Source organism: Rattus norvegicus, chromosome 11, assembly GCF_021556685.1.
Source record: "Rattus norvegicus strain SHRSP/BbbUtx chromosome 11, alternate assembly SHRSP_T2T, whole genome shotgun sequence".
NCBI lineage: Eukaryota > Metazoa > Chordata > Mammalia > Rodentia > Muridae > Rattus > Rattus norvegicus.
Window position 1 is genome coordinate 2,280,275 of NC_141544.1, and position 27,008 is coordinate 2,307,282.

General features: G+C 40.5%; 1 pseudogene; it reads left to right on the forward strand.

The window, feature by feature from the left end:
• Positions 1-27,008, forward strand: part of LOC148002408 (spindlin-2-like) — a 47,598-nt pseudogene that overhangs the window by 11,062 nt on the left and 9,528 nt on the right.

Sequence of the window (27,008 nt, forward strand, 5' to 3'; positions counted from 1 at the left end):
ACATCGATCAAATCGCTGTAATAGAACGACGGCAGCCAGTTCACAGAGCGAGGCAGCTGTCAGCGACTCGGCCAAGAACTAAGAGGATTTGAAAAGATAATAACACAAAGAGTTCACAGAAGCCACTATAGACTCATGGCGTCTGCGAATTTAATCCATGTGCTCTGGGCAGAGAAAACAATCCAAACCAGAGATCCCTCTTGCTCAGCCCGACGGAACGCTGTGCTGTGTCCCGGATGTCCCATGTCAAGGACTCAACCTAGATGCAGGAAGCCTGTGAGAAACCAGAACTACGTCATTAAAGTGCTGACACCGGAAATGGCTCAAGTCTGCACCTTCATTGGAAGGAGAAGAAATAAGTCACACAGCACCGGAAGTAATCCTCGTCAGGGTCTGTGTGAGGTCGGAAGTGTAGGGCACCATGATCAATCAGTAAGCACTGCCTACACGTGTCGGGTGAGCCCAAACAAGTGAGGAAATGGTTTTTAAATTTAAACACAATTTCTAATAACTAGTAACTTTTAAGTGTCCAGGTTTAGCACAAGCTTCCAGATTATGTGGTTTCTCAGGCGGGAGAACGCCGCACAAGAAGTGATTTTGAAACTTCGGAGGTTCCCACTATATGAGAGCAAACTAATAAAATCATGGAGGTGGGGTGTGGTAAAACGAAATAAGGAAATCTGTAAAACCAAGAAAGGAGAATTCAGAAGACGTGGTACGGGGAAGGCCAGAAAAAGGGGTGGCTTGGAAGACCATCCTCGTTTTCAGAATTTATCACCGCAAAATTGCCAAAGACTGGTAGCTAAAGTGCCACTTGTCCCTGAGGACAATCTCTGAACGTCCACACACACACAAACACACACACACACACACACACACACACACACACACACACAGAGAGAGAGAGAGAGAGAGAGAGAGAGAGAGAGAGAGAGAGAGAGAGAGAGGAGAGAAGGAGAAGTCAATGGGGAGGGACTAGGGGAGGGGGAGGGGGAGAGAGGGAGACAGAGACAGACACAGAAAGAGAGAAAGACACAGAGACATACACACAGACACACACATGCAGAGATATACAGGAAGACACACACAGCCCAATTGAGGACTTACAGAAAGACACCCATCAAAAGACCCGGATATTTGGTGCTAAATTAGGTGAGCTTTGTGGAGGAATGAGTGTCAACCAAATTTTGGAAGTTCTGCAGCCACCTGCATGTTTCTGCACCCCCTTAGCTCTCGGGGTCTCGCATACATGGCTGTCACTCCTGCTTTCTTCATTTGTATTTTACCGTGAATCTCCCTTCTCCCCTGTTCAATGTGGACAGCAGTTTTCCATGTGGAAGGACTTCACAATTCACTCTGTCTAGGGAGGCAGGGAAAACAATTTCAAAAGAGGCTCAGTGCTAGGCAAACAGTACAAGCAATTCATAGTTCACCTCCAAAGGAGGGGCTCAAAGAACACAGAGGCTCTGGCTGGCGCACAGGGCCGAGCTTACAAAGTTAGGCCCCACAGCATCACTGGGACCCAACCAGCAGCTCTCATTCAGCCCTCCATGCTAATGACTCATTCTCATCTCTTGAGACCAGAGGAAGACGAATTTGGAAGATCCTCTCCCTAATAATGAAGCTTGTACGGAAACTCTTACGAAACCTAAGAACAATTTTAAATACGAAAGCACACACACAGTAGAAAAATAAATGGCAGATCGGACAGCCTTCTCTTGAATACAATCATGTACACACACACACGCGCACGCGCGCGTGCAGAGGTACACTTACACTATTTTCATGTCAAGGTTTCAAAATCATTACACAATCAAAATAAAGGAATAGAGGTTTGTTTAGGGCACACAGTCACAGTCATTGGGTTCAGACTGTCGTGGCAATGACCACATGGCCACAGTGTATTGATCTGTGGCACTGAGAGCCTGCATGAGCCTTGATTATATTTGGGTGGATCAGGCAGCCAAGAGTTCAGTCCGAACCAACCAGCTCCCTCCTTCTTGCCCCAGTGACCTACTTCTGCTATAGCACAGTCTGAAAGGTTCCTCCACCTTCCTAGACAGTGCCATCAGCTTGACACAAAGTGTTCCCACAGCTGAGACCCTGGGGAAATTTCACACTCAATGAGCCAGGCAAGTGGGAAATGTTTTGTGAAAACAGTTCAATTTCAGTTCTGTAAACAGGACAGGGAGGAACCCTTTGATAGGGATTGATTTTGTCTTTAGCTTACAGAGTGCACCCCATAAAGATACATAGTGTAGAAAATGCACAGTTTTCTATGAGGCAAGCATGGCGCTGAAAACAACACAGTAATGAAAATAAAATGCAAAGAACTGGGATAAATAGTAACAATTCCAATCGTCAGTGTGAAAGGCTCTTTTATTTATATATGTGAGCTGTCATTATTAGTTCCCTACTGTGTTGATTTTATATGGAAAGAAAGTCGCAAGCTCTGACTATCCCATCGATCAAGGTGTCATTCATCACAGTGTTATGGGGCTCCAATCTAGTTATTAACCATCAGGGTTTGAAAACAAAATCCATCGGCTCAATACATGAGGCTTTAGGGGAGAAAGTGAGGTTACAAATATGTCATGCCCATTAGTGTCTTCTCTGCCAGTCTGTTGTATTAATGCCTTGTTGTTGAGTATTGTCGTTGGTGGTGATTGTTGTTGTTTTTAAATATGAAATGTTGAATGCAAGGGCAAGTGGCAGGGATCTGACAGATCTTTGCATCCTCACTTTCTCCTTCCCATCTCGCGCTAAGTCTCCCAATCCTCAGCTTTCATTCAAATACAATAAAATAACTCAAATATACTGAAACAAGGTGAAATCAAGACACTGAAACAACTCAAATATACCGAAAAAATGTGAAATCAAGACACTGAAGCAACTCAAATATACCGAAACAAAGTGCAGTCAAGATGCACTTTCAATCTCTAATTTGTGTTTGCATATTGACTGTAATTGTCTGGTAAGCAATAAAAACCACATGATAGGTCTGAGGAAGATTGGTGGGTGAAACCGCTTGCTGCCTAAGCAGACCTGAGCTCAGATCCCAGTCATCATGAAACAGGCAGGGGAAACCTGTAATCCCAGGGACAGGAAGGGGAAACAGAATCACTAAGGTCTGCTGGCTTCCAGCCTGGATGAAAATATGAGAGTTTGGGATCAGGCAAAGACACCACCTGTCTTAGTTATGGTTCCATGGCTGTAAGGAGACACCATGACCAAGGCAACTCTTAATAAAGGAAACATTTAATTGGGGCTGGCTTACAGTTTCAGAGATTCAATCTGTTATTTTCATAGTGGGAAGCACGGCAGAGTCCAGGTAGACATGGTGCTGGAGAGTGTTCTATATCTAAATCCGAAGGCAGCCCAGAAAGAGACTTGCAGCCACAGGCAGCCAGGAAGAGCATCCATCTTCCTCATTGGGCAGAGCTTGAACACTAGGAGCCCTCAGAGCCCACCTAAATAGTGACACACTTTCTCCAATAAGGCCAAACCTCCTACTAGTGGCACTTCCCAGGGGCCAAGCATATTCAAACCACCACAGTGCATCAAAAGAAAATGGCAGAGAGACATGGAGAAAGATACTGCATGGTATCCTCTTGTAGCAGGGTGCTGCAACTCCCCCCCACACACACACACATAAACCCATGCACATGTGCACACATGAGCAGATTTATTTACTTATTTATTTACTTTGTTTTAATTTTTTTTTTCCTTAAGAACTTGGTACATACACATAATGTGTTTGAGTAAATCCATCCCCATCTCCTCCCTTCAAATCTCTCCCCTTCCCTCCCTCCTAATTCCATCTGCATTTTAATAGAAACTGCTGAGTCCATTTAGTGCTGACTAGATGTGTGGGGGTGGGTACAAACATCCAGGGGAACATGGACAGCCATCAAGGTCCACATCTGTGAAGAAAACGGGCCCTCTGCCCTGTAGCCATCAGTTGCCAGTAGTTCCTCAGTTGGGGGAGGGGAGCTTCCAGAGTCTACACCCGTCTATTCTGGGATTTATCTGTGCAGATTTTGTAGATGGGAACCTAGACACTGTGAAACACATCAACACACACACACACACACGCACACACACACACACACACACACACACACACACCAAAATTAAAAACCAGAGAATGGTTTTTAAAAGGTTACACAACGTCCTAAACGTCAGTTCCTTGGTGGCGAAATAGTTGAATTCCACACCAGATCGTAATACTATCTATATAAAATTAAATTATTCAAATGAATATTTTAAAGTTCAGCGGATCTTTATCTGTTAAATAGTAGAGGCTGAACGAAATCAGTTGGTGCCAAACCTCCCTACGGCTGCACAAGAAAAATTGTAAATCAGTGTTCAAATGCATGAATCTACAAGGGTGAGGGGGTAATCAGAGATCGAGGACCTACAGGATAGTGTACGGAGGCTCAGTAGACCAGACAGGTGGATCATAAGCAAAGAGCCAGGAAAACGGGCCATTCATACCTTGACAACCTTCAAAGTCTAGGGGAAACGCAGGGATAGGTACCCCCCGAAGTGGGAATAAAAAAACTTTAATTCATTTACAGGACACTTAGCTTCTAAATACAGTGTGGACTGGAATCTACAGTGTGAAAGGCATAGGAGTAGTAGTGTCCAGTTTTCCCCTTATTGTTACAAAATTGTGTCATTTAGGGGCTGGAGAGATGGCTCAGCTCCTCAGAACCCTTAGCATTCTCACAACTGACTCTGGCTCTGGGAGATCTGCCTCCCTCTTCTGGCCTTTGCAGGTTCTGCAGCCACATGACATAACACAAAAAAAGACCCATGAACAAAAGTAAAAACGAGAACTTAAAATGAGTCATTTAGTTGATGTTAATGCACCGAGGTTTGTAGAGAAAATCTCTTCTAAGCATCACCTGTCAATAAAAAAGTCTATGACCTATGAGCTGAGGCAGGAAATAGAAGGCGAGACACTGGCAGGAAGAGAGGATTCTGGGAAATAGTGTATAAAAGGAGACCCAGGGAGGGCCGCTGCAGCAGATGCTAAAGGAGATGTTGAGGAAGATGCTAAGAAAGGGGATGAAAGCGCAGTAAACAACCATGTAGAAGACACAGAATAGTTTGAATGGGTTAAATAAGTTAGTCCGGGAATGAGCCAAAGTTTGTGGCTTAGGAATTTGTTAATAAATAATCAGTTTCATAGTTGTCATTGTGGGAGAGGGAGCTGGGAAGGAAAAAAGTACTTTTTTTTTCCCAAAGGTTAATTTCTCCTAATTATTTTCATATGATAATGTAAGACGCTAATATATGGAAATCATGTGTAGGTTATATGGGAAATTGCAGCTATCCTGGAGAATTCTAAAATAAATGTGTTTTTTAATGCAAACTCGGTAGTGATATTTTTTTCCACTTCCATTTTTCAAGTCTCTGTCCATTCTAAAGTATATGTGTTTATTTTATCTACAGAAGAAAATGTCCTTGTGACGTAATGAAACATTAGTCAGCCCTACTAAGGTGCTTTCTGGAAGTCAGTTAACCTCAGGCACTGAGAGCTGTGATGACTTAAGATGGGGCGCAAAGCACTTTTGGGATCGCGAACTGATGAGCATGGGCTTGTGGTCACATTCACCCCCAAAAGTGACCACACACACAGACACACTCACACACACACACACAGACACAGACACACACACACACACACAGCCGACATCACTGACTAACTATACCTCAGCTAGAGCTGTGGCTTTGAGAACCTGGAGGAGGTGGCACTGGGTTTATATGGCCTTACACTTTGGCACAAGCAGACAGCCACACTCACAACTCTCCTTCTGGTCCCTCTCTTCCTTCACAGCGAGTTCCAACGCAATTTGTTATTTCTGACTTTATCCATCCAGTCTGGGCCTCCCTCTTCCAGATCTTAACTTTTTTGTTCTCTGTGTGTGTGTGTGTGTGTGTGTGTGTGTGTGTTTGTGTGTGTATGTGTGTGTTTATGAGAGACTCTGTGTGTGTGTGACAGTGAGAGAGAGAGAGAGAGAGAGAGAGAGAGAGAGAGAGAGAATTCATTAGTCACCCAGTTAACACATGTGCATGCACACACATGTGGAATCCCACAGTATATTCAGGAAATATCCTTAATGTCTTATCTGTCTTATTCACTGTGGCAGCAGCTCTCACTCACAGGCAAAGCTCCTTTTGGTGTGGGTCACCTTTCCAGACAGCGTGCTCTAGGCATCCTGCCTCTGCCTTCCAAGGTGGAATTATAGGATGGTCTCCACATCCACGGGGCATCTATGTAAGTTTCTGGGGAGCAAGTGCTTAACTGCTAGACTCTCTCCCTAGCCCCTTCCAGAACTTTCTGTCCCAACTCCCCTTTACCTTTCTTTTTGAGATTCATCGAGTATGCATGACAAATGGAGACTGTATACATTTGAAGTATGAGGTGTAGAGTTCTGATCACATTATACATTGAACAGATATTTTAAGATCAAGCTCATTCTCTCTCTCTCTCTCTCTCTCTCTCTCTCTCTCTCAGATCCACTGTCTTAACATGCTCCACATACACAAAACCGCAGTGACAATCTGTTCACTGTTCCCAGGCTCTGATGTGTTGTTCATCCCGTAACCGAGTGATGTTGTACATTCTGTACAATCTACTTCTCAAAAGGAAAAATGAGTACACCAGTCACCGGTTAAAACCCGCAAATGGCTCCATGTCACTGAGGGTAAGTCGGAAAGCCCCTCTGTTGAAGTCCCTCTGTTGATAGACAGATGCTGTTCCAGAAAGACCAAAAGCTATGACACACAATCCCGGGCCTGGGAAATCATAAGTTTAGTTTCTTGTGTTTGTAAACTGAAGAGAAAATGGGGTTTACAGGAAAAGGAGAATGTAAAATTTCATGTTGCTAGAATAATCAGTCACATAGGTTAGAGAGCGGCTGAACTCAGGGATCGACAGGGGTGTGGTTGGGGGAGTCATGTGTGTGTATGAGTTGAGTGCCTTTTCACAAGTATGAGGGCACATACATGTGTACATACATGCAGAAATAAATAGAATGTGCATTTCCTTTCTCACTACTCTCCGTCTCTCAGTGAACCACAGCCCACCATTTTGACTAGTGTGGCTGGCCAGGATATTCTTGGCAATCCACCTGCCTCCACCCTACCATGTTGCAGACATGATTAGCCATGCATGGAGTTTTACAAAGGTGCAGAGAGAATTTGAACTCTTTGGGCTTGCAGAGCAAAGGCTCTTGCCCACTGAGCTGTCTTCCCAGTCCCCATCAGGATATGGTCTATCGAAACCTTCATGCCCTGCCTTCTGCTGTTTGTGTGTCTCAGTGTCCAAAGGGATATTCTCTCACAGAAACGGTTCCATCCCCACATGCCTCTGTGCTTACACCCAGAACAGAGTGTCTCTTTTATCAGGAGAACTAATTCAAAGGTGGACATGTTCTGATTGCAGCCCGTGAGGGACAGAGAAGATTGCCTGCATCTTCAAGACTTGGGCTTTCTTACACTGTGAACTGAAAGCTGGTGTCCCTCCCTGGAGGATGGAGAAAAGGAGAGAAGGATGCGGAAAAGAGAAGGAGGCAGAGGTGTAGGGTTGAGGTTGAAGTCACACTAAAAGTTCCAAGTTAGCATCAAACGTGAAGAGTAGACAGGGAGAAATTGACAGTGTTACTGCTGTCAACACACACACACACACACACACACACACACACACACACAGAGACACAGACATTTCTGCTGTCCCTCAGGTGTCATTGCCCCACTAAATAAAATGCTCTATTAGGCTTATCTGTCCCTCTCACGAGCAGCCTGTAATTAAATAACCACCTTTTAAAATCCTGCTAGTCTGAAAGAAAGCCATTTGAGCATTTTCCTTAGCTGATGAATTACACGGACCAGTGGTCCTTGATAAACAGGCCTGTTCTAAAGCAATGCATGAGAAAAAGTAAACACGTCTAAAACAATTGATGGGGGATTAGATCCCACGTCTCGGGCCTCACTCAGTAGAATCTGTCCCCAGCAGGGAGCAGAGTCCAACTAGGACCAGCTGCAAGACTGGTCTTCCAGAGGGTGTAAGATCCAGGAGGGCCACTTCAGGGACTCTGTCAGACCTCGCTTTTCCCAGAACAAATGCTGTTGCTGCCCATGCTGAGACACTGAAGCCAAAAGAGTGAGGACAAAACAGCTCCCTTTGGCCACCATCTCTCCTAAGGAAGTTCCCCATCAGGGCCAGAGGTTTTTCACTGCTGCTTCAGGGCCTGATCATGGCTGTGATGGCTGTCTGTGGTGCTGACCTTTTCCTCATAAAGTTCTTTCTGAAAAGTAATTTGTCTCCTCTTCCTTCCCATGGAACCCACCATGCCATTGACATCACAGATGCAAGCGTATCTTTTTAAAGAGAATGCAACTCAATCCAATTCTACCCTCTGGCATCCAAAACGCTTGTCATTTTCATAGCCACATACTTCAGAGTGCTGACTCACTCCTGAACCAAAAATCTCATCTAAATCAGTTCCTGGTGAGACTTGGGTATGATTCACCATGGGGCACATCTCTGCACTGTTTATGAGTCTACAGAATGAAGAAAGCAATATGCATGCTGCAGCTAGCATAAACTGGTTAACTATAGCCTCTGATCAACTCAGCATCACTTGAAGAGAGAGAAAGACAGAAAGACAGACACACACACACACACGTGAGGGGGGCTTAGCAAATGTCTTATTGTGTTATTGTGTTGGTCTGTGGGCAGGCCTATGAGTAATTGCCTTGAGTGTTGACTGACTTAGGAGGGCCAAGCCCACCATGGGCAGCACCATTCCCTAGGCAGGTCGCTCTGAGATGTATAAGAAAGCGAGTTGAGCTGGAGAAAGCCATCAAGCAGAGTCCCTTGGTGCATCAGCCTCAAGACCTTGTTTTAGTTCCTACTCTGACTCCCCTCCATGACCTGAAAGTTGAAGTCAAAACATTTTCCTCCCCTACACTACTTTCCATCCAAGCGTTTTATCAGAGCCACAGAAAGGATACTAGAACAGACTCCATGGGGCAGCAGGGAGGACTGATGCCTCACAGACTCCCAGGAGCCTGTGCTTGCAGCTTCTGTCTCTTCTATCACTGTAAGCCACAGTGACCTGGGAAGGCTCATGAGAAGGATGGACAGTCGGCATTACCGAGGAGATGACACAGTCATTTCTGTCCTTATTCCACGGACAAGAAAGAGTGCTAATGACCCAGCGGTTATAACATTTGGAAGTGGGAACAGAAAGAGAGGAGGAACTTAACACTTCCCACAGGGCCAACGAGAGGACCAGAGGCAGAGGTGAAGCTGGACTCTGCAGTACATTTCCTGTGTGTGCTCCCTTCCCCCACCTAGTAACCAAACAGAAGGTTCTGAGTCAAGAAAGAAAGAAGAGAGCCACAAGACGAAAGAAACCCAAATATCTCAATAATGCCCCTGCCTCAGCTGCACTGCCCAGAGGTTTGTGAGTCTGTGCACATGTCTATGAGGAACTGCTTTGATTGTTCACTGACTTAGGAGGGTCAAGCCCATCATGGGTGGAACCTTTCCCTAGACAGGTGGGTTCTGAACTATATAAAAAGACCCAATCTTGGAGCATGTCTGCTGCTCACGTGGTGTTTTCTCAGTTTTCTCTTTTTAACTGACAGAGAGGGATACAGTATTGCCTACAGCGCAGCATTGAGCCTGCTGCACAAAACTCAGCATCTTGCTGTAAAAGAACTCAAGGAAAATTCCAGATCTCATTAAACAGATAGCGGCCACCTTCCCCCCTTCTCCAATTTCTAGTCATTAACGAATTTTTAAGCTCCAGTTATCCCACCTTAACCACAACACACTCTGATCTTCATAAGGCTGATGGCACTCAAGCAGTGCAAGCCACCAGACAGAGGACAGAAGTAACAAACCCAAACATCCACTGCAGTTCCCAACTCAAATGCTTACAGAAGCCGTGTCAACCTTCAGTCAAAACAGGCATCATATTTCTCTCATTACCTACCCTTTAATTGTCAAAACATTTGCACGTCTAAGTTCTTTTTGTTAAAGGGGTGGGGGGACATAATTCTACTTTATGAGCCATTTACTTTAGTGTTGTTAAGCAGAGAAGAGGACAATCCAGTCGACATTTACTCTAATAGGTGACTGATGTATGCATGAGGCTGTCCCTGTTTCTCCAGTAACTATAAACCTAGATGCCTTTTCCTTGCAGGATGTAGGAAACGAGCCTTCTACCCCATCCTTCCTTTCTCATTCAGGAGTTATCATGATCACTCTGGAATCCACCTCCTACCAGATCAGAAAGACTGAACACGATCCCTTCTGCCGTTACGGATCAGACCCCACTGTGGGCTGGAGAGAAGGCTCAGCAGCTAAAATCATGGGCTGCTCTTGCAGGGGACTCAGGATTGATGTCCTGCACCCACATGGCAGCCCCCACATATCTGTAAATCTGGGTTCAGGGAAGACCTTCTGCTGGCTTCCCTGAGATCCAGGCATACCCAGGTACATATACATGCATGCATATAAAACAGCCCTATACTATATATATATATATATGTAAGCCTTAGAAGACAAGGAGGAAAAGGAAAAGAAGAAGAAAGAGAAGAGAAGGAGGCAGCCCTATGAAAGCCACAAAAACACTGAATTCAATTTTTTATTTACTTACTTTATTTATGAATACACTGTAGCCATCTTCAGACACAACAGAAAAGGGCATCAGATCCCATTACAGATGGTTGTGAGCCACCATGTGGTTTCTGGGATTTGAACTCAGGATGTCTAGGAAGAGCAGTCAGTGCTCTTAACCGGTGAGCTATCTATCTAGTCCCATGATTATTTTAACCTTTTAGTCCATAAGTCCGAGCTCTTAGTTTTAAGGAAATGCCGGGAGTGTGTGTGCACACTGTATATTATTAATCTCGTGGTGATGTATAGAGACAGGTGGATCCTGGGACTTGGGGGGCCAGCCTATCCTGCCTAACTGGTGAGATACAGGACAATGGGAGACTTTGTTTCAGATGATGTGGGTGGTGTTCCCGAGACTGACACCAGTCTTTCAGCCTCCACAAACATGTGCACACGACCGTGAGTACACGTGATGCATACATTACAAAAATGAAAAATGAAATGTGGAAATTCAATAAAGAAAGCTCCTTTCCAGCTGGTGAGGTACAGAGAGGATTGCTTCTCCGAGTAGAGTTATCTCTGAAGAGGAAGTCAATAAATGACTCAGAAAAGAGCCTTTGAGATATCAGCTGCCAACCCAGGGAACAGACCTCCTCTCTGGCTGCATTTACCTTCTTAACATGGCTCCACATTGTCTCCTGGGACCCAGGTTTCCCCTTCCCCATAGCTCTGTCCTACTTTGAGCCTAAGAGCCCAAAGAGCTCGCCAAGAAAGGAGGGGAGAAAGGACACGAGGGGCTGGAGAGGAGGCTGCCAGTAATCAGTCATATACACTGAACATTCCATTGGCACTCAGTCCACGGATGCCAGGCAATATCACTGAGCTGGATGCCCAGGAGGAAAGGCAGGGTTAATAATCAAATAGGTGGCGGTCTTTACCACAGTAAGTTCAGCCAGCTGTGAATACAGTCAGAACACAGAAGAAGATGACACCTGTCTGTGAACTGTGAACTCCTGAGTGCGAGTGCATGCTTGTGTAGAAGGACTGTGTGTCTCTGTGTGTGTGCGCATGTGCATTGTTATTTAAGCTGGGTTTCTTTTTTTTTATTTTCATATATAGTTAGTCCTGGGACTACTTCATGACTTAATAAATCTTACCAATATTTCTTCCGCTGTGCCTGTTAGTTCTGAAAACCCCTGCTGATCACCTAATGATGTGCTTTACCTTGTCAATTATTTCAGGGGACTTGTGGGTGACAAACTTTCCGTGAAGTCCAAGAGACAAGAAGAGAACAGAAGCCCCACCTGGCAAAAGAAAGCAGGTACAACATTGTCTGAAATGATTCGGGGTGGGCGAGCACGCGGATAAAAGAACGTAATGTGAGAACTGAGCGCAAGCTCGACACACAAAATGAGACATTCAACCCCACACAACCCCCCGGCCAAAAGGTGCCTGCGGGTTTAGGCTTAAATGTACCCTTCCACGGAGAGCCCAAAGGAATCAGTACTGAGTCTGTGGGGACATTGGGGAGAATAGAAATCCTTTGCCTCCGCTCTCAGTAGAAGAGACGGCAGTAAAATGGGTTACGGATGTATAGGGCTATTGGAAGAAGCAGATTAAAAGAAAAGAACTTGACTCATCGGCTTTGATTCGAAATCTTTATTATCACAAATGGTGGTTATTAGATAAAGATGCCTCAAACATCCTCCGTTCAGTCACAATGGCACTTTCAGCCCATTTCAGCTGGTTATGTGTTCATGCTCTCTCTCAGGGCTAGGTAGTAGCAAAACTTGATGTATGGCCATTATCTGAAGCCTGGCCCAGAAAGATAATGGCCCAAGGTTTACAAGGCATGTGGGAACGATCAATTATACCCCCACAACTGACAGCACAGCAGAACCCCAACACTGGATGGGAGGAAGAGGAAGAGAGATGAAATTGTCTTGGATACCTTCCTCTTTTTGACAGGCAGAAAAAAAATCTTTCTTCAGAAGATGTTTGGTGTGTCTCAGTGAGTCTTCTGATGCACCTCAACACCAGTGACATGCACAGAACAAAGCTAGCAAGACTGATTCAAATTAATCAGGAGCCCTCCGTGCATTAAAGGATAGAAAACCAATTATACTAATATCCAAATGAAACTGGCTATTTGCAGTAAGAATTTTGGTGTATTTAAAAACATAGAAATATTATAAGACTATATTTTTGTTTTAATCCAGGCTGTGGGGTATGGGGTTGCTTCCAATTCTCAACAGTGGCTGACTATGATTTGCCTCGTGCTCTAGCAGGGGCGTGATTTTGCGACCAGCAGATAGATTTTGCACGTGTGTAACATTTGGAATGCTGGAGACTTTTCAGAGAACATATAAATGCTAGAGCCCCATAGGAGGCTGATCTGATCTGTGACATACACTAGGTACACTGATAATTGAAGGACATTTTCTGATCTGTGACATAGAGTATGTACACTGATAATTGAGGACATTTTCTCATCTGTGACTTAGACTAGGCAGAATGATAATTGAGGACATTTTCTCACCTGTGACATAGACTAGGGTAACTGATAATTGGAGGAATTTTTTTTTTGATCTGTGACATACTGTTCTTCTGTCTCTTGCCAGAGTATGTCTGTGCAATGGAAACCTCTCTCACTTATTTTTCTGCATTTCAGGAAGGCAGTTGCCCTACGATGTTTAGACATAGCACCTCCTCTGATGTGTGATGTGCAGTGAGACATTTCCAAAGAGAGTCACTGTGACTTGGGTTGACAAGCAATCACCTTCTGCTACAGTCAACCATTCATAATCTAGCATGTCGCCTCGGCTCTTCCAATGCACTTCAGAATGTGGAATTTATTTTTATACAAATGGCCAGCACTGTAACTACATTTCATGACTTTCTTTATTCTGTCATTAGACTCGGGACAAGATTTTAGATTTATAAGGTATGTTTCAGTCTAGGTCAGAGAAGGTCTTTTATGTCAACTATAATATCAAGAACTTCCAAATCTATATGTAAAATATGCATTGGGTTAAGGAACCCAATGAGCCTTTTATTATTTTGATCATTCGTACAAAGAATGTCTGTTCCAACTAACTGATACAGACATGAATCGCACTGTTATTGTGTTGTTTCAGTGTCCCCTACTGCATTGCACCTGGACAGAGGTTTCACAATAGTCCAGTTCTGTAGCAAATCACAATGTTGCATCTCCAAATACAAAAGAATCCCCATCCTCTCTCCTTGAGTTTCTCACTATCAAGTTTTGTGATCTATTCTTCAAATCAATATTTATTGTAGGCCAATTATTTACTGAATTCATCTTAAACATTTCAGCATTTTAAAATATAACCTTTATAAAGAAACAGAAGGGCAGAGGATGTTACCATTTGGTAATTAAGAAAACAATAAACGTAAAAATATACATATTGAAAAACGGGACATAAACATTTCTAACCATGCAACTTAGCTCTGATATGTCCTGAAATGATCACCACTATTTTTATGTCAAATATTTATTTTTATTTATTTCTCAATATGTTATGCCATGTTTTAATTTCTGATTATGTGGAATCAGAAATAGAATGTATTATTCTTTAACTCCAAGGAAATAAAATAACTTACTTTCTGAAACATAACCCTGAATATTCTACATTTTCATGAGGAATAAAATAGCGTATAGGTAAAATTATTGTGTCTGTATGTAGATTAGAAATTAAGTCTGTTATAAATATAAAGTTGGGACAAGAACTTACCTTACTGTGAAAGGCAAACTAAGCTTGAGTGTCCCCTCTGAACTAAGATGCATCATCATCCTTTCTCATCTGTAGGTCTGATTTATAGACACCATTGCTTGATTTTTCATGTACGGACATGAAAAAAAAGTGAAATTAGTGTCTCAGTTGTTTTTTTTTTTTAATATAAACTATGTAGACATCCTGGAAAATATACTGATACATTTAAACTTCACATCATTTCTTTAGTGGTAAATTAATTTGCTTTTAAAAGAAATGTTGGAAGGGAATTCAAATGGATTTAAGTTAAGAGTAACTGCTGTGCAAGTTTCATGACATCATTGGGTCCATGACTCGATGCTGGAAAGTTGGATTCTAGTTATACACCTGTGAAGTGTAACATATACATCTTCAGACATATATGCAAATAAACATAGAGATGCACACATTCATACATGAAGGCACACACACTACAAAAATATATAATTTCAAAGGTGGTTTTGTTTTGTTTTATTTGCTTTGCTTTGCTTTCATTTACTAGTAATGACACATGCCTTTAGTTATACCATAAAATCTGAGAAAGGGCTGACAAGTAGGAGGCCAGAACTTCACATGTGAGAGCTTCAGAGCAGTTAGTACAAGTTTAACATGAAAAACGTGAGAACTTTTCTCAAAATCCTAAGAGATTGAAATATAGATCAGGGCCTGCCTGGCACACAGTAGGTTATGTCTTTGATCTTCACAACTGAATTTTTTCATTCAAATTTCAGGTACTTCTCTATTGAATGATTTTCAAATAAGCAAACTGTGATTAGTTTTTAGAATTCGTTTTGTGTTCAAATGTAAATCTCCTAAACTCTAACCTTTATCTCTGACTTTCTAAACCAGAAAAAGCATAGTAACATTTGATATATCTGGCCTTATATGTTGTATATTTTTATTTTAAATGGCTTTCTTTTATATCATTATAGTATTCCTGGGATTTACAGATTACCTCCTTGGAATATTAGCAGATACAAACTTAGAACCTTTGGGTCAGACCTTCACAGGTTCTTTCACACAATTTATCATTCCTCTGTCAGGTGACATAAGGAGCTGTTGCTGAGCTGTGGCTAAGACTGAGTGTGGATTACAATACTGTCGACATCCTTCTCCAATGTGAAGCCATACATGTTCCTTAAACACATTCCTGAAAGATAGTTTCCATAATTCATGGAGTTTTCATTAGATAGCTACATTCTTTCATTTTTGGAGGATGTTTTTGAAGACTATTTTGGCATTTATGTCAATTGCCATCCCTCTTTCGTGGGAAATTGCTGTTTCTTTTCTGGATGCTTCTAGGAACTGTGTTTCTGCTGTTTGCCGGGTTCAGTTTGATCAACTGGGTTCAGATTTCTTTTTATTTATCATGCCTGACATTTGTTTGGTTGAGTTTTTTACTGTTCTCATTCTACAATTCCTTAATTGTTATGCCTGCATACTTTTCTCTTCTTATTTTAACTTTTACTCCTTTTAGTCTTCTGTAGATCCAAGGCTCTTCAACCTGCATGGAGCCTGGGTATTGCTCATCACTGTTTCTCGTGTATGAGCTGTTCTATAGAGTTATTAGTTTTCAATGTCTAAGTGTATAGATTCTATTTTTTTTGGTATTTATGAAATTTGCAGAGATCATAACTTCTAGAATAACATGATATCCTTACCTTTTCAATTTTTAGTTTTTCTGGAATAATTAAAATTAACAATTTATAGAGAATAACAAGCATAAGAAAATGTATATTGTGAACATATTTCCGCAAGAGGTCTCATGTATTGATGCAGCTGAAATAACGAGATTTTCCATGCTCTCTGTGACTGCTCCCACATCTCCTTTCTCCGTTCCCCACAGTGATAGTATTTACTCATTTACTTTTCTTCTCCCCTTACATTTGTTTATTCATTAGTTGTGTGCTCAAATGATAAAGTATTCTAGTTAGTTGAGAGGACAATTTTCAGAAGTGACTTACTAGCTTCTGCCATGTGGGTCACAGGGATTGATCTCAGCAGGTCAAGCTCAGCTTGGCAAACAACAACCCTTAGCCAGGGAACCGTTTTGCAATCCCCAAATTTAATATATCCCAATACTATCTGAGAGCATTTCTATGACATCAGAATTAGTACCTGGATTATTTTAGAGGAAAGTGATTATTTGGGAATTAATTTAGTTCATTATAGCCACAGTGCTATAATGCTACCCATTCTTCTATTTTATGCACTACCCATTACATTTGTATATGTGTTTTAAAAAACCCTGCTTAGCCAACAAGCACAAACTCTGCTGATAATATTATATAGCACCCTTAGCTCGATGGCTATGTCTCTACATCGTTTTATGCTCACTGTTTTGGCAACTGATTTCTCTTTAATTTACTTTTATGATGCACATCATGGAGACCCTTCTGTTTTGGCTCTTTGGATGATAGTTTTTTCCCTGGTATTATTTCATTGAGGACACAAACAGTTACCAAACATTCACATATTTACATTTATACTGTATATTTCTGTCTGGTGATTTGACTATACTATTTATGGTGATGCAGATAGTAATCTCTAGTAAAGTAAAAGTCAAACAGTGTTTAAAAAATTGACCACCTGTATACTTTTTACCTATCACTTATTTTCAAGTAAGATACAAAGAAGTCTCTCTCTTCCTAGGATTTACTCTTACTTATGGAAAAATTAATTATCAAATTAATTAAAATTATTTTAGAACAATAGTTTTTCTATGCTTATAATATCTAGATGTAATACTTTAGCCATGAGCTTTCTGAACTCTCCTGCATACTATAGGGTTAATACATTTAGTGTGCATGAGAACTCCACATAAGAGGCTACAAAAATACCTCAGCTGTTAAAGGCTTGTGACCCAACCAAAATGTCAATGAAACTGAAATTAGTCACTGTATATTAGGTGTTTTATTGAAATGGTCACATATTAGCTCTTTGTAATTCTCTACATCATATCAGGTCTAATTATAATGATAATGAATCCATCCAATTACAAAATTCACCATTATAGCTAATACCTTATTTGAATTATTTAACTTGTGCTTTGGTTTCAACTTCATATTCTATACCAAAGGAAGCATAGTTAGTGCTCTCCTATAATCAAATAGCCACATCGTCTGCGGTAATCTGGGATGTTAGTAAAATATCAAAATCGGTTTCTTTAGTTCATTTATTTTGGAGAGATCTATTCTCAGCAGAAATGCTGAAATGAAATATAAATAAAATAAACAAACTGAATAAAATATAAATCTTTATAAAAGATTAATGAAATAGTAAAATAAGTTATAAAACACGGAAATAAATTACAAAATTCAATCTCAGATTACCCCCACCAAAACCAAGCTCACTGAAAATAAAGACCTTAGACCCATTATATAAGTAAGTACCTGTGAGCACAAGCTTGACAACACTCTAAGTTCTTTCTCTCCCTTTACATTAAGGGAGCAGAGGTAATGATTTCTCCTATGTTCTCTGAATTATCCATGGTTCTGCTTAAGATGCAACAAATATCTAAAATGCCTGTTTATGGAAGATTCGGTTTTTTTCTTATTAGCATCCATAATGTATCATAATCGATGAAATTATAGATGCCTAGTGAAGAAGTGTTATATAAATAAATGATGTAGAGTATTCAATATAAAATTATATTATGTTTATTAGAATAATTTTTCCACTCAATTTCATAATCCATCTTACATAATACAGTCTCTGTCATTCTTCTCCACAGATTCAGTTAGGATGTATCTTAATATGCCACGCTTATCCAAGTGTATTTTGTATCTATTTGTATCCACCTCCCCATGACAATCCCCTCAATATATATTTCATACACAGGAAATGCCTATCCTAATATGTCCATTTATTAGGATGATACTATCAAGAAGATACAAGCTTCCTCTTTCTGGCTGTGCCCAGAAATGACATAGTACAATAGCACACTGTACCCAAATTTGTTGGGGGAGAAAGCTGGACTCCCAGAATCACGGACAATTCTAAGAACTTAGGGGAAACCATTAACTCTGCTCATATTCCTTTGCTGATCGGGAGCTGCATAGAGCCCTATGGATACAGGAACCTAGGAAAAGTAAGGGAGTGGATCCTTCCAGTATCTACTTGTGTCCAGAGATGAAAGCCAGTGGCCAGGAAAAGTAACACAACTGAGAACACAGGCGAGACCAACCCCTCTTCTCCAAGCAACCAGGCTGGAGACCTCAGGACACAGAAAACAAGAGTAGTCTGGGACAGGACACTTCCTGTTTCTGCCTGCACCGATTGTTGATCTGGTCCTACATATCTCTGTACCCACATCTTGGTGGGAGAAAAGAAGTCTATAGGAACAGTGACAAACAGTTTTACAAGACGGTCAAGCCACTGTCAGAGACAGCAAGACCACAAAACACCAGAGAAAACCTGATGACAAGAGTCAAGCACAGGAACTTAAGCAACAGAAACCAAAACTACTTGGCATCATCAGAGCTTCCTTATCCCAAGAAAGCAAATATTGGATATCCCAACAAACTGAAAAAGCAAGATGTAGATTCAAAATCATTTTTCATGATGATGATAAGAGGATATTGAGTAGGGAGCAAATAAAACTCTTCAAGCAATACTGGACAACATGGGTAAAAAAGTAGAAGCCTTTAAAGGAGAAACACAAAATTCTTTCAAGAATTACAGGAAAATACAGTCAAACAGATGAAGGAATTAAAAAAAAATCTAGGATCAATAAGTGGAAATAGAAGCAATAAAAAAGCAGAAGTCATAGATAGAAGCATCAGAAAGAGAATACAAGAGATAAAGGATAAAAATCTCAGGGGCAGAAGATACTGTAGAAATCACTTACATAACCATCAAAGAAAATGGAAAGCTCAAAAAGCTCCTAATGGAAAACAACCAGGAAATCCAGGACACAATGAGAAGATCAAACCAAAGGATAATGGGTATAAAAGACAGCGAAGATTCCCATAAAGAAGGGCCAGTAAATATCATCAAAAATTATAGGATAAAACTTCCCTAACCTAAAGGGAGAAATGCCTATAAAAATAAAAGTATCATACATTTCTCCAAATAGATTGGACCAAAAAGATATTTCTCCCTTCACATAATAGTCAAAACACCAAATGCACAAAACAAAGAAAGAATATTAAAGGCAGTAAGCGAAAAAGTCAGGTAACATATATAGGCATACCTATAAGTATTACACCAGACTTCTCACCAGAGACTATGAAAGTCAGATCCAGAGTGGATTTTATAAAACACTAAGAGAAAATAAATGCCAGCCAGGCTACTATCCCCTGCAAACTTTCAATTATCCCAGCTGGAGATACCAAGATATTTTTTGATAAACTACATTTACACACTATATTTTCACAAATCCTGCCCTACAAAAGATAATAGATGGGAAATTCCAACACAAGGAGGGAAATTACACCCTATAGAAAGCAAGAAAATAATCCACTTTCAACAAACCCAAAAGAAGAGAGTCACACAAACATAATTCCACCTCTACCAAAAAATAACAACAGAAAACCATAATAATAATTCCTGAATACCTCTTAGCATCAATGCTAAATTCACCAATAAAAAAGACAGAGACTAACAGACTGCATACATAAAGAAGAACTAGAATTTTGTTGCACAAAGGAAACACAGCTGAGTAACAAAGATAGTATCTCAGAATCAATGGCTGGAAAACAATTTTCCAAGAAAATGGTCTAAGAAACATCCTGGAGCATATATTCCAGTATCTAATTCAACCAAAGGTTATAAAAAAAAAGATTACAAAGGACTCTTCATCAAAGAAAAAAATTTCACCAGGGTCAATTCTCTATCCTGAATATATATATATATATATATATATATATATATATATATATATATATATATATATGCTACATCCAAGGGCACCTAAATTTATAAAGGAAACTGTACTAAAGCTCAGGCTAATGAAATAGTCGTGGGAGACTTCAACAACCCACACTCAGCAATGGCCAGATCATGGATTGGGAAAAGGGAGACACAGAGAAATTAACGGATTTTGAAACAAATGGATTTAAGCATATATATAGAATATTTCATTCTTGAACAAAAGAATATACCTTATTCTCAGGAACTCATGGCACATTCTCCAAAACTGATCATAATGTTGGTCATAAAAGAGGCATCACCAGATACAAAAGAGTGAAATAATCCCATGCATTTTCTCACACACCATGACCTAAGGCTGGACTTCAATAACAACAAAAATGTCAAAAAGCCCAAATACACATGGACGTCGAACAATATTTTACTCAGTGATTACTTGGTAGAGGAAAAACTAAAGAAAAAAATTCAAAATGTTTTAGAATTTAAGGAAAAGAAAGGCACGACAAACTCAAACTTTTGGGACACAATGATAGTATAGCTAAGAGGAAAACTCAAAGCTCTGAGAATATCCAAAGTGAAACTGGAGAAAGCATACATTAGCAGCTTGACAACATATATAAAGGTGAAAAACAAAAAGAAGCAGATACACCAAAGAGGAGCAGAAGGCAGGAAATAATCAAACTCTGCTCTGAAATAAACTAAGGAGAAACAAAACGAACTCTACAAAAAAATCAATAAAACCAGGATCTGGATCCAAGGGTAAATCAACATGATAGATAAACCTGAGCTAGAATAACAAAAGGACACAGAGAAAGTATCCAAATAACAAAATCAGAAAGGAGAGGGAAACAAAACAACAGAATCTGCAGAAACTCAAAACATCATCATACCATATTTCTGAAATTTATATTCAAGAAAAGTAGAAAATCTGGATCAAATGATGAATTTTCTATACAGGGAGCAGTTACCAAAGTTAAGTCAAGGTCAGATAAAATATCTAAAATATACCATGAATACTTAAAAAATTAGATACATTTATTAAAATGCTCCCAATTGGGAAAAGATCCCAGAACCAAATGATTTTAGTGGAAAATTCTATCAGCACTTCCTAATACCAAGTACCACTATTGTCCAAAATATTCCACAAAATACAGAGGAACATTACCCAATTCCATCGATGAAGCCACATTTATGTTAATACGTATAGCACACAAAGACCCAATAAAGAAAGTGAACTTCAGACCAATTTCCCTTATGAATATTGACAAAAAATAGTCAATCCAATCATTGGAAACCAAATCCATGAACACATAAAAATGATCACCCATCACTACCAAGGAGACTTCTTAACAGGAATGCAAGTATAGTTCAATAAGTAATTCCAACAACATAATCCACTAGATAATCAAACTGAAAGAAAAAATTACATTTTCATCTCATTAGATGCTGCAAAAGCATTTGACAAAATAAAACATCCCTTCATTGCCAAAGTCTTACAATGATAGGAATTCAAGGACCATACTCAACAACAGTAAGTTAATGTACAGCAAACCATTAGCCAAAAATCAAAATAAATGAAGAGAATCTTGATGATCTTCCTCTAAAATCACGGACTAGACAAGGCTCTTCATTCTCTCCCTACTTATTCAATATAGTACTCAATATGCTAGCCTGACCAATTAGACAACAGAAGGAGGATTAAGGGATACAAATATTAAAGGAAGAGGTCAATATCACTTTTTTCAGGTGATATGATAGTATACTTAAGTGACTCCATAATTTCCACCAGAGAAATACTGCACGTGATAAACAACTTCAGCAAAGTCCTGGGTATAGAATTAACTCAAACATATCAGTAACATTCCATGAATAAACAGACCAAGAAAGAAATTAGGGAAATGGCACTTTTCACACTAATCACAAATAAGAAAAAAATATCTCTGTGTAACTCAAATCAGGCAAGGGAATGTGCCGTATGAAAAGAACTTAATTTCTTTAAAGAAGAAAATCTCAGAAGATAGAAAGTCTTTTCATGTTCATGGATTGGCAGTATTGATATAGCAAAAATGGCCCTTAGCCAAAAGCAATCTACAGTTTCAATGCAATCCCCAAGAAAATTTCAACAAAATTCTACATACATTTAGAAAGAGAAATATGCAAGTTCATTTAGAATAAGAAAAAAAAGGAAGTTGAAACTATTCTCAAAATAAAAGAAATTCTGTGGAAATCAACATCCCTAACCTCAAGTTAAATACCCACCAATAGTGATAAAAATTATGTGGTATTGGTACAAAGACAGGCAAGTAAACACCTGTGTTGGATCATCTAGATGTCAGCATGTAAATTAATGTAAATCCATCCATTCTTATCACGCTGTACAAAGCTGAAGGCCAAGTGGATTAAGGGCATCCAGAAAAAAGAGATAAACACAAACCAATAGAAGAAAAAGTGGGGAAATGCTTGAACACATGATAAAAATGGAAAATTTCTTGAACAGAACATCAAACCAGTGGCTTATGCTTTACTACGAAGAGTTGATAGATTGGACCTTGACATAGTGCAAAGTGTCTGTAAGGCAAGGAACACTGTCATTATGACAAAATGGCAACTAATACCTTGAAAAAAGATCTTTGCCATCCTATATCTGAAAGAGAACTAATATTCAATATGTACAAAGAACTCAAGAAGCTATACTCCAGAAAGTCAAATAACCCCGTTATAAATGGGGTACAGATCTAACAAATAATTTTCAGCAGAATTTTTTGAATGGCTGTGAAATACATAAAGAAATGTTCAATGTCATTATTCATCAGGGTAATGCAAATCAAAAGATACAGCAGGCAGAACGGTTAATATCAAACATTCAGTTAACAATAGATGCTGGTCACCATGTGGAGAAAGGGTAAGACTCCTCCATTATTGGTGGGATTGAAATGAGGTACAATATTCTGGAAATTACTCTGGGCTTTCCTCAGAACACTGGACATAGTATATGCTAAGGATTTAGCTACCCCACTCCTGGGCATATTCCCAAATGATGCCCCAACATAGAACCAGGACACACGTTGTACTCTGTTTACAGCAGCTGTATTCATGATAGTCAGAAGCTAGGAAGAACCCAGATGATTTGCCACAGGAATGGGTACAGAAAATGTGGTTCATCTACGTAATGGAGAGCCCCTCAGTAATCAAATACAATGACATCATGAAATTCATAACAAATGAATGAAACTATAAAATACCATCCTGAATGAGGCGACCAAATCACACACACACACTCACAAAAAAACAGAAATAAAACACACACACACACACACACATACACACACTACCATAAAAGCTTGAATTACCCAACATACAATTCACATACCGCAACCAAATCACACACACACACAAAATACAAAAATAAAACACACAAACACACACACACACTAAGTACCCCAAAAACTTGAATTACCCATCATACAATTCACACACCAAAACCAAATAACACACACACACAAAAACAAAAATAAAACACACAAACACACACACAAAATACAAAAATAAAACACACAAACACATACACACACACACACACACACACACACACACACACACACACTACCCCAAACTTGAATTACCCAACTTACAATTCACATACCGCTTTAAGTTCAAGAAGAAAGATGAACCAAATGAGGATGGTCTGTATTAAAAGGGGAAACAAAAATATTCATAGGACATGATATGGACATTAAGTTTAGAGCAGAGACTGAAGGAATAGCCATTCTGAGCCTGCACCACCTGGGGATGCAGCCCACATGCATGCAGCCCCCAAACCTAAACAACATTGCTGAGGCCAACAAGTGCATGCTCACAGGAGCCTGATATAGCTGTCCCCTGAGAGGCTCTCCAAGATCATGACAAACACCGAGGCTGATGCTTGCAGCCAACCATTGCACTGAGAACAGGGTCCCCTTTGGAGAAGAGAGAGAAAGTATTAAAGGAGCAGAAGTGCCTTGCAACCCAGGAAGGACAACAGGGGTCACAAACCAGATCTCCACGGGACTAAAGAACTTCCTGAAGACTGCACATGGACAGACTGGCGTCTCCAGCTGCATATGTAGCAGAGCATGACCGTGCTCTGCACCAATGGGAGGAGCCCTTGGTCGTGCCAAGGCTGGACCTTCCAGGAAATAGAATGTCATGCTGGGGAGGCAGCAAGGGGATGTTTTTGCGGAGGGGGAAACACATTTGAACAAAACAGGGCAGAGGAAGTGGATAGGGAGAGGGGGCTTATGGATGGAGGCCACACACATACAGCTTTTATATTTTTCTATGCCTTTAACAGCTCAATGGAAAGGCCACTTCCTAACCTCCGAGTGCCTAAACTATCCCCCACTTATATTCCCACGTTATTATTTGCTAAAATCTATATCCCATCTTTCTTGCCCTGGACTCCATTGGGCAGCTCTCCTGGGTCTGCTTATTCTCATGGTCTTCTATGTCAGCTGCTTCTCTGTCCTGAAAGTCTGTCCTGGAGAATCTCCATGTCTTCTTCCTCTCTGGACATTTGTCCAAGCGTCCTGAAACTCCTGCTCTGCCTGCCCAGCCTAGACACTGACTATCATTATCTCTATTTACCAATCAGAACGAACTGAGGCAGGGTCCCTGATTCATAAGTTTAGGACACTATGAAAAGCATGAGAATAAAATCAGCAACAATAACTATTTGTCTGTGATTTTCTGGGGACAATATTCCCCAAACCAGAAAGAGATACCAGTTAAAGTACTAGAATCATAGAAAATATCAAATAGATATATGATAGTAATTGTAACATAATAACAACAATAAGTATTAATAATAATATAATATAATAAAGGTGATAATAAAATAATAATAAATATATTAAATATAAAAATTATAATAATAAATAATAATAAAAATGAAATAATCATCATCATAATCATCATCATCAAAGCCTAACTTAACAGAGAAATAAAAATACAAAAAGTGTGAAGGAAAAAGACTAAGTCACACGTAAAGCTGATCACATGAGACTAACACATGGTGTTTCTGGTCGCTGCCTAGGAAAAGGGCATGTGATGTTTAGAAAGGGTACGAGTATAACCCTGGACAACAGTGGGCAACAACACGGCATTGGCTTGCCTTGACACTCTTCGCTGATGCTCAATGTACTTTGATGACACTGGTCTTCATTGACCATGCTGTGGCATTGGTTAACCTTTCCTTCCTCACTGACCATTGTTTGTCAAGGCTTTGTAGAGAGAAAAGCACCAGAGTACTTCTTGTGGTGACATTGCGGTGGCTTCTTGCTGCCTCCTCGAACCCAGGCCAATTGGAAAAGCTCAGCAATTTCTTCTGGGTTGAACTGTCCTTGGTGATTCGTGATTGGTGTTTGCAAGTCGATCGACCTACCTCTGCTGATTCATGTCAACTGAACTGATATCCTGATGATGAAGGTTTAAATCGCCCCAGAGAACTATTTCTAAGCATGTCCATGTCATCCTTTGTTTGCCCTTTTATCCGTTCCTTTCCACTGCATCTGGTGGTTGGTGGACTAGAGGAAGGTTAAAGGGTTTAAGAACTCTTACTAAAGTAGGTCTTGAAAAATCTAAGCCTGCAGGATAGAACCCTCCTCCAAAAAATGTTGATTACCAAGGGAGGGGAGGGTCTTCATGGCCTCTCCCATCTGTGATGAAGTGTTGAGGGGCCCAGTCTTGTGCCCGTGACCATATCCGCCATCAGTTCAAGACTTCAATGACTAGGTCCAATCTAAAAGATATCCTTTTGCTGTCCAATTCCCCATCTTCTGGTTCTTATATTCCTTCCACCCACTCTTTCATGATGTTCTCTGAGCTGTGGAGGAGAAGACTTAGATGTCCTATTTCCACCTGAACAGTCCAACACCACTGATTCCCAGCACTTTGTCCAGCTGTCCGTCTCTGCCCATGGTAGTCAGTGGCTTCTTGTCTGATGAGAGCTGAGTGCAATGCTGATCTGTAGATACAAATATGGATGTTTGGAAGGAAGATCGACAATGTATTTAGCATTGGGTTCTTTCATAGGGCCTATATCACCCTAACCATAGGTTCTTGACCAGTTTACAGAACCTGGTGTGTATTCCCTCGTGTGGAATATGCCTTGTATCCAATTGGAAATCCACAGGTTACTCCCATGACTGCGATGCCACTAACACATTAGGGGCACATCTTCCCTGACATTTTAGCTTGAATGGTTCACCCACGAGTAAGGTTGTAGATGATTTTCTCCCCTGGAAGCCTACATAGCACTTTCTTGAACCATGAAGGCTATCCATTATAGAGGATGCTTCCACCTCAACTTCAGATTGACCCTTCTGTGACCTGTGACCAAAAGGATTCAGTGTCCTCAGCAATAGGGTCTTACCATCAAGTTCTGGAGGGCTACAAACATCAATGGCAACAACCTGTAAAGTTGTGAGGGCTTTTGGGATCTCGCTGGTCAGCAACTTTCAGGAAGACATCCCACGTTGGGCACTGTGATTTTTGCTTAATTTTGGTTTTCTGTTGCTCTGATGAATACACTCACCAAAGCCAGCTTGGGAAGGGAAAACTTTATTTCATCTTATCTGTTCCAGCCCATCATCAAGGAAAACCAAGACAGGATTGTGAAACAGGAACTAAAGAGACTGCTCACTGGCTTGCTTCTAAGCTCACATTCAACTACCTTTACAGAGTCC